This window comes from Coptis chinensis, chromosome 3 (assembly GCF_015680905.1).
Source record: "Coptis chinensis isolate HL-2020 chromosome 3, ASM1568090v1, whole genome shotgun sequence".
NCBI classification, from domain to species: Eukaryota; Viridiplantae; Streptophyta; class Magnoliopsida; order Ranunculales; family Ranunculaceae; genus Coptis; species Coptis chinensis.
Window position 1 is genome coordinate 48,069,307 of NC_141458.1, and position 9,590 is coordinate 48,078,896.

Sequence of the window (9,590 nt, forward strand, 5' to 3'; positions counted from 1 at the left end):
GTAAATTCAAATTGTAGTTTACGTTGGAGTCCCGAGCATCCCGATTCCCATCGTCCCCATAGCCTATGAACAGGCTTGTTCCATTAATAGTGAACCTAAAAAGCCCTTGGAGACAAAATCCCAACTTCGGTTGGAGAAATAACCAAAACGTCACACCTCAAGGGTACAATAATCAATATGTTAGGCCTACGCAAAGCTTTAACCAAGCCCCACTACGACAAGGACAGGGTCAGGGTAATTTTAATAATTATAACAACCAAGTGCAACCTCGACAAGGTCAAGCACAAGGTCAAGGTAATTATAATAATTATAATGCTAATAGAGGTATCGTTCCGGTTAATAATAACTATCAAAATCCACCAATAAATAATTCACGGGAAATAGTTCCAGTAACACCACCCGTGACCACTACACCCACACAACCGGATCGTCTAGACACCTTTATACAAGTGAGCCAAAAACTTTTCCAAACCATGGCTCAATCCAACCAACAGCTTCTACAATCCGTAAATAATTTAACCCAACAATTGGCTCAAGATAAAGCCCAACCCAAAGGTGTGTTTCGGTGTAGCGCCAATACCTAATCCTAAAACAACAAACCACGGCCTTTGAGGTCACCGATAATACTAGTAATGAATATGAAAATGTAGGTGAGATAAATGCCATCACCACTCTCCGTTACGGCAGAGTGGTTGATAACTAAAAGTAACTATGCCTATAGTTACCCCACCGATAGCCCTACACCGCTATATTACTAGATACGAAATAGAAACTGAAGAGCCTACCACTTGTAGAGGTACCGGTTACAACACAACCTAAGAAACAAAAGCCCACGGTTAAACATCCGGTGATACCATTGCTAAATATCGATGAAACCACCGTTTCCACAAAAATTAGCCATGTTAACTAGAGATACAAATTACGAGGAGATTAGGGGCGTTTTCAAGAATCTAACTATAAACCTTCCTTTCCTCGAAGCTATTAAAAGTTACCACATCATGCTAAGTTTCTTAAGGAATTGTGTACTACTAAAAAGACAAATATACGAAAAGACCTTTTAACGAACAATTCCCAACCTTATCTGAACATAATGGAATTGTTAAGTACAAGGACCACGGTTAGATCCTCTTGTCAATGCACCTTAGGAGATTCTATCGACGACCGCTTTATTAGACACGGGGGCTAGTGTTAACTTACTCCCATTTTATTTATATGGACAAATAGGTCTAGACAAGATGCAACCCACTAAAATGGCGTTGCAATTAGCTGATCGGTCTATTAAGTATCCTAAGGGTGTAGTCGAAAATGTGTTGGTAAAAGTCGCGGGATTTCTACTATCCGGCTGATTTTGTAGTCCTTGATACGAAGTCGCTAAACGACTTTCTGTCCGATCATTCTAGGGCGTCCTTTCTTGGCAACTGCCAATGCGATAAACATTAATTGCGTGATGGTTCAATGTCCATGTCTTTTGGCCATCTTCTTTGTTGAAGTCAATGTTTTAAAAACAAGGACACGATTACCCGATTCGTCTATGGATGAAAAGGTTAGCATGATCGATCGAGCTTTGCCGAGATTATTTCAACAACACGCGTTCCACGATAATCATATGCCAAACATTCTTTCCTTTGGAAAGTCGGACTCCAACATTTTCATTCCTACACTAGTCAACACACATATTAGTGATGAGGGCCGGGATAGATAACTTTCTCAAAGATGTAGAGGACTACCATAGTAATGTGGATATGACCAATCTTGATGAGGAATTTGATGAGTTTCTTCGGTAGGTGACAATTCACCCTATCAAGAACTAACTTGCACAACATCCACCTCGATTCCCTCCTTCCACCCTTTCAAAGGAACCTCGAGTTTGCACTTCGAGCCTCTTGTTTTCTCCTGTAGCTTCATAATTTTTTAAATCCTCCTAGCAAAGCGGATACTTGAGGAAGGACAACGTATTTGACACCTTCATTTTCAGAATTGAGACAGCCCCTACACACACAATGAATGAGTTCGGTGCTAAAACCACATCCTCATTGTGTACAGGCTGTCTTTCTAAAACTTATCCATATCCACCATATCCTTCACAACCATTCACTTTTCCACACTTATTTACTAGAACACCCACTCATTCAAAAATGAAAAAGAAGGTGCATGATAGGTTACACAATAGGGTTATCCGACTTCGTTTGGATTCCACTAGGCTGTGTCGTAGGAAATCTTGGTGCTTCATTGTGTTTGGATATGTTTTCTGTGATATTTATTTATGGAATGATCCACAACTATTTCGGTTGTTGATATATGATCAACTGCATGTTCATACATATGTTTTAGATAAAGTCTTGAGTCCGACTATAAAAGCGACTCAAATTTCGTGTTGGTGCATTTCCTTTCATTCCAATATATTGGTGAGTGCACCATTAAAGGTAACCGGGCCCTCCATATGGAGTGTGTGGCTGTAAGTACGGATCCTAAGTCCACGGTTCACATAGTTCCGTTTTCCACTCTTGCATGTTTTCTCGGATTTTTTTTGAGTCATGTTTCTCTATGGTGTGAATTATGTCATTATTGCTTATTGTTTTTCCTTCTAAAACTAAAATAAAAAATAAAAAATAAAATAAACATAGTAATCTAGGAAGTCTCGGGAATCGACTTTAAAAAGACCATTTGCTAAAAACAAATTTTTCTAAGCTTCGTTGTAAAAATTTGTTTGGGGGTGGGGTGTTAAATGTTTCCATACTAAAATGTTTTATGTCCCATTAGAGTTGCTTAGGCGTTTTATTGTATTACGATTCGGATTGACATAATCTATTAATTTAGATTTCATTCGTTAAGCATAACTTCGTCATGCGCATTTCGAGGTGTTTTCCACTATCACGTATGTCATCTGAAGTCGGAATAGAGTGTTTTATGGATCATTGGATAGGAAATTCTCTCCTGATCATTTCCATATCTCATTCGCAAAAATCGGACCGGTAACGAAGCGGGAATTTTGATTTGAAATTTGCGAAAAAATCGAAAAAAATCAAAAATTTCGATTTTGGGCTTGGGCCCAACCCGCGCCAACCCGCGCCCATGGAGAGCGCGCTCGCGCTCTTACCTTCTTTAGCAACAGTTCATCGTTCTTCCATCTTCCACCGCCATTAACAAGCTCAAAACCTAGAAAAATAAAAATTAAAAAGAAATACCATAAACCCACGCCAAAAAATCAAATCCTAACCCAAATCTTCTCTACAACCAAACCACCACAACCCCCACCGATTTTAAGCACTAAAAACCACCGAAATTTATAAAAATTGGTGCTGCGCCGCCACCACTCCACCACCACCACTGTTCTTTAGGTCGGTCAAGCTAATCCACCACCACCACATCATATTTAAACCCCAAACCGTATCCAAACACTAGATGGCTCAACGCCGAATCATACCGGAGCAAGTTTTCACTGCCGACCATTTCGCGCCGTTTTACGGTGACGAAATGGCTAGTAGAGACTGGAATAGTCTCTGGTACTCGACCGAAGACTTCTACCCGCGAAGACTTGGTCCGGCGATTCTACAACACTAGGGAGTTGGAGGGGAGTAGGATTTTGTGATGGTCGGGGAAGAAAGGGGAGTTGACTACGGGCCTGTTGGCTGAGATTCTAGGCATTCCGCCTAGAATCAATCTGGATGCCACTTTACAGGATCCTCAGTTTGACGGGGTTGAGCCCTTGATGGGCATTACTGTCATCAATGGGAGCTACAATCCAAACTCCCATTGTGTTAAGCAAGCTTCCCCTCGGGACCAACCAACCAATTTCTGGCTTCGGTGGATTGGTCGAATGTCCTAAGAGCAAGGACAAGGTCGATGACATCGGTCGACGACCTGCCTCCGCGTCCTCGGGTACTCGGGGGAGCGGAAGTATGATTTCTGTATCACGGAGTTTTTGCCGAACATGATCGGGGGTTGGAAGGTCTTTGGCACCTCTTCTGTGCTTATCACTAAGATCATCTTTGAAGATGATGGCAACTCCGGCATCACGAGGATTTACATTACCCCGCACGGAACCAGCGCATCTATAGGGGAGTGTGTCCAACAAGTTTGGTTGAGGGCTGAGGATAGAGAGGAAGAAGAAGAGGAGGCTGGGGACGGCCAGGATGATTCGGAGGAGGATGAGGAGGATGGGACTTGCTTTGATCACGGATGCCTTCCGAGGTGTTGGTTATGATCTTTGGCGCATGACTATGCTACATAGGGGCATCGTTCACTCAACACTCTGTGCGGACCTCCGGACTCGGCGGGCGACCATTCACCACAACCGAGATCCGCACCCGGAGGGAGGATGAGAGATGGGAAGCGGCGAGATGGATGGAAGCCCAGCGCCGGTTTAGAGTGGATATGCTAGCGCTTCCCACCTCGAGCCGGACTCGCCTCGAGGACCGACTTCGAGACATGGCGTCGTCGGCGAAGGGCGGCTAACTGGACCTTCGGAGCCCCAGGAGCCACCACCACTTTCGAGGCCCCTCCGCCACCGATGGCGAGGTGTTTAGAAGGATGGCGATGATAGTCGTGTTATTTGTGTTTTATAAGTTGTTGTTTTATTTATTTTGTTGTCTTTATTGTAATGTAACTTTTATTTCCGTAATTTTAATTTTGTAGTGATACTCGAATGAAATTTTAATATAAGGGTTTATTTTCATTTTGTGTGCTTGTTTCATATTGACCCCACCTTCCCAACTTGTTTGGGGGTGGTTTTTTATTATTTCAAGGCGTATTTTTTTATATAAAAACCTAGTGTTAGAATTTCTTTTGGAGTAAAAGGTGAAAATATGGTAGTTTAGGCATATCTATGATTGAGAATCATTCATTGTAGGATGAAATCTAGATTAAATAGGTACATTCATCATAAAATCCAAATAAGAATCTTGGGTTTTGAATTAGAATCCGGGATATGAGTTGTTTCCGTTTTTCGAGTTTGGAAATTTTAGGATTTCGGGAACCTGCCGTAATTAGTTTTGGCAACTTTCCGATCCATTCTAGCAACTTTAAACCTATATAAACTTGATACAATCTATCCTCACAACTCACACTACACCTAAACTCCATCACTCACCCTTCACACCGCGATCCCCACATTTCGTCTCTATTTTCACAAAAGCTGCAACTTCGAGGGCCGCGCATGCCTTTAGTTGGCCTTCAGCGCCCTACACTTCTGTCGGAAAAATTTTTCGAGGCGCGCCAGCGCTCAAAGTCAAAGCGCGACCAGCGTAAGTTACTGGAAATTAAAAATACAAAAGCGCAGCGCCTTTATCTTAATGCCGCGCCAGCTCTTCTGGACCAGAAAAATTCCAGTTTTTCGCGCGTCGTGCCGGTTTTTTGCAGCTATTCGGAGCGTAGTTTTGAGATGACATCTCCCATAATAATACGAACAGTCTTTCGAAGATTTGTTCCAAAGCACTACTTACTACGGTGCTTGGTTTGTGAGTGATCACATATGTTGGTTGGGAACCTCTTATGGTAACACCGGTGAACTTTATTCTCCGGCACTTGCATCTTATTTTTATAATAACTGCATTTTCTTTGAGAGACCGGATGGAGAACAAGTGTTCTCCATCAACATTGAACGATGAACCAATGGAAATTACGGTGTTCTTGCTAGCATTTGTTCTTGGACTTGCTATGCCCGGCCGAGATACAAGACCCATGGTGTTATTAGGTCGATAATATGCATGTCTATACTTATGAGTCTTTGCACGAGGCTTATGGGGCAGGCATTTTCCGTATTGAGGACCAAGGGGACTATAACGTTGCCCTTGGTAGCCTGTCCATGAACATAGGAACCGTTATGTTTTGGATTATGCTAAACATTTTAGGGGAATGGCGTTTTCTTACGTGAATGGCGCCACTTGCGGCGTTTTCCTTGCTTTAGCCAATGGGCGCCCGTTCTATGACCTTCCCGGGACTTTGATGTCTAGTTTAGCACGAGAGCCCATACCATGAGGCATAAGTACCTTCTTATGCCTGTTCTAATTTCACGTATTATGCTATGTTTCTTTCTGTTTTTGTACCGCGTTTCCGCGGATTGGATTAAGGTAGACGCGGTCGCGACCCACCAATAGTATTATTCGATCTTTCAAAGCAATGACTTGGCATGGGTGGCGGATACAACCTCACCGGGTTTAAGCCTACACCCCATCGGACCAAGTGGCACTTAATAGGTTAGCAATCATAGATGATAAATGGCGTGAAGCCCGGCAAATTATCATAGCATGGCGGGGCCGAAGGAACCTCACTTCTTTATAGAAGTAGAGGATGGCGAAGATGACGAATAACAACGGAGTGGAGGTAAGTTTAAGTTACGTTGAGTGTGCCTATTATGTCCTAAGCAATTTAATTATGTTAACCCCATAATGGGTAGAACTCTTATAGAGTTGTGTGGGTTTTATTTCCTATATTAGTGCGTTCTAACTTTGTTTTGCGGATGTTCACGAAATTCACGTTTCAATGGTATTTTTCCTACCCTCTTTATTTAAATGCTTTGAGGACAAAGCATGCTTTTTTTGTTTGGGGCATAGAAACCGTGTAATTAAGACATCTGTTACGATATAGATAGACATAATATGCATTTGTTTTCTAGTTAAAATTTCAAAAATTTAAAAATATAAATAAATAAGTCATGCTATACACTTAGGAATATTGGTATTGTATCTTTCTCCATGCTTTTAACAATCTAGAAGTCTCACATAGTCAATTTGCATTGCATCGAGAATAATGGTTAGAAACTTAGGTTAATCGTGGGTAATAATCTTTGCATCTATCTATAAATATATTACATGAGTATCTATGATTGTTAGCGATTTTACGAAATCTAGGCTAGAGTACTTATTCTACAAATCCTGTGAGAATATAGCCTAAAGCCTTATATGAAAGCGAAACATTTGAGAAATGACACAAAGGGAGAAGTAAAATCCGGATAGAAAATCACCGTCCACTTGCTTGATCACTAAACCATATCCTAAGTGAGAATTTAGGCGCTCTTTGGATCGATATAGCCGAGAAATTCAAACCTATGAATTATTTTCCGCTAGTCGCCACTCTATTAGCCCTTCCATAAACCACAATTCCTTTACCCTTGTTACAAAAACAAAAACAAAATAAATAAAAAAAAGAATAAATCAACCTACCCATTTAGAATAAGTCCGAGAATAGAATGAGTGAAGAAAGAAGAAGAGAAAAACACGTGTAAACAAAAAATTGTTAGTTGCTTCCAAAAATAAAGAAAGAAGTTTCCATCCAAAGAAAAGAAAAATAGAAATAAAATAAAAACTCCAAAAAAAATAGAATAAAAGGGAGTCAAAAGCCAAAGAAAAGAAAAAAAAAAATATGGCTAAGGATGGAAACAAAGTATAGAAGCAAAAGAAAATAACAAGGTTTTCTCTAAGTTACATAATCTGAAGACTCTATTATCTCGGACTTGTCCTTTTGAATATCCATTTCCTTCCTTCTTAAACCACCTCCTAATCCCGTAATACCTAATAAAGACCTCTAGCTCAATTAGGAATAGGTGAGTGTGATAGTAAGTGGCGGATGTGTTTGATCGACCCGGCTTCCTTGTTGTCATTGAGATTGTAAGGTAAAGTGTGCCCACTGTACTGCTTTGGATGTGAAACTTGAGTGGAAAAATCAGAGTGTTGTTTCTTGACTATTATTGTGAGAACCTACTTAAGGGCTTATTCCGAAGTTCTCGAAACAAACCTCCTTTAAACATTTGATAGTACTACTCATTGTATATATGTTTATTGTAGATGATTGATTATTATGCATATATTAACTTAGGGTTTTGACTGGTTATTCTTATGTAATTGCTAGAGATGTGTATAGATAGTTGAGTATGAATAAGGAAACAATAGTTTTATTTTCTTAGTCGTTGTAGTATAGATGAAGTTTGTGAGTACCTTCACTGGAAAACTCTCACGAGGCTATAACTTCGTCCACTAGGGAATTCCTAGTGGTTTAAGGCCTTGTTGCATATGGTCAATGCAATCGCTCTTTCAGTAAACGAGATTAGGTAGAACTCCATTTTTGGTCACTTATTCTAATTTCTCATCTTTGCTTGAGGACAAGCAAAATGCTTGTTTTGGGAGTAGTTTGATAAGAGCCCAAAACTGTAGTTTTAACCCCTTAATAATCATCTTGTTAGACCAATTATGTGAATAATAAGTAAGAGTTAATCTTTTGATTACGTGTTTCTATGCATTTCGTGCTTCAAAGTCCATTATGTGCGAAAATGTGCCATTTTAGCGAGATAAAGGAGCAAAAGTCGTGAGAACTTCGAATGCCATATCTTTGGACTCAGACCTCGGAATGAGGCCTACCTTATGTCAAAACGACCGGCGCGGAAAGAGCTTTGCAATGGTCCAAGCCTTAACCCAATCAGAAGAGCAGAAGTGGACGAAAAGTCTGTGGAAGCCAGCTGCAGCTGAAGAGGCCTTTTTGGACTGAAAGAATTGGGTTTTGGGCCTGATTCTCTGGCCCAAAACATGGCTCCAAGCCCATGCACGTTTTTTGGATCTGGATGTATAAAAACAAAAGCTTAGCTCTTCATTAATGGCGGTCGGTAGATTAAATAGTAGAGAATTAGGGTAGATAGCTTAGAATAGAAAGTAGCCATTAAAATAGCTTCTAGATCTAGATTTAATTGTTTTCTTTAATTAGTTTCAAATCCCTTATTAGATTAAACCTTGAATCTTGTTCTTCATTTGATTAGATCAATAAAGTAGTATTCTTTACCCATTTCGATTTTGTCAATTCCAATTCTAGATCTAAATTCAATTCCTGTCCTTATTTCAATTTAGTCATTAAATTAGATTTCATTATTGTTAAATGAAGTAAATTTCAATGCTTTATATTATGTTTAGTTTTAATCTAAATGGAAATGATTAGAATGATTCAAGGCTAAACCTCCATTAGAGGGTTGTGAAGCCTTGATGAAAGCTTGAGTCCCCGATTATCGTAGAGAGTCGTATTTTCTATTTCACTCTAGAAATGATTAGTTCACCATGAGAATGGGTTTAATTGTTCACATGCTAGTTATAATTGGTAGAAATGCCATGTATAATTAGGGATTAGGAATAACCAATTGTTACTGAAGCGATTCAATTTGGATTCTGACGATTAAATGGAAATCCCCTACTAGCTCCTTTATCATAGAATCAACGTAGCATTCCCTTAGTATTACGATAACCGACTAGTTGCATCTTGTGGGTAGTTGCATCGTAGTAAAATTCCCGTAAAACTCTCATAGACTTAAAAACGACTAGTTAGATTAGAAAACATCCATGCTAGAGCACTAGGAGTGGAACGAACTTCGTACTCCATTATATTTCGATAGATTCGAGAGTTGAAGATTTGATAACTTAGGCACGTAAATAGTAGAAGTTTAGTTTACTTACGTTGTGGAACCATCGTTCATTTCGTAGGTAAACTATTCATTATTTAGTTATCACTTACCAAAACTGCTACACAAAAGTTTTAGTACCTATTACACATATACATTAGCATATCAGCATCTGGTAGGTGGAATCGACCGAATTCAATATTGAATTGAATTTAAG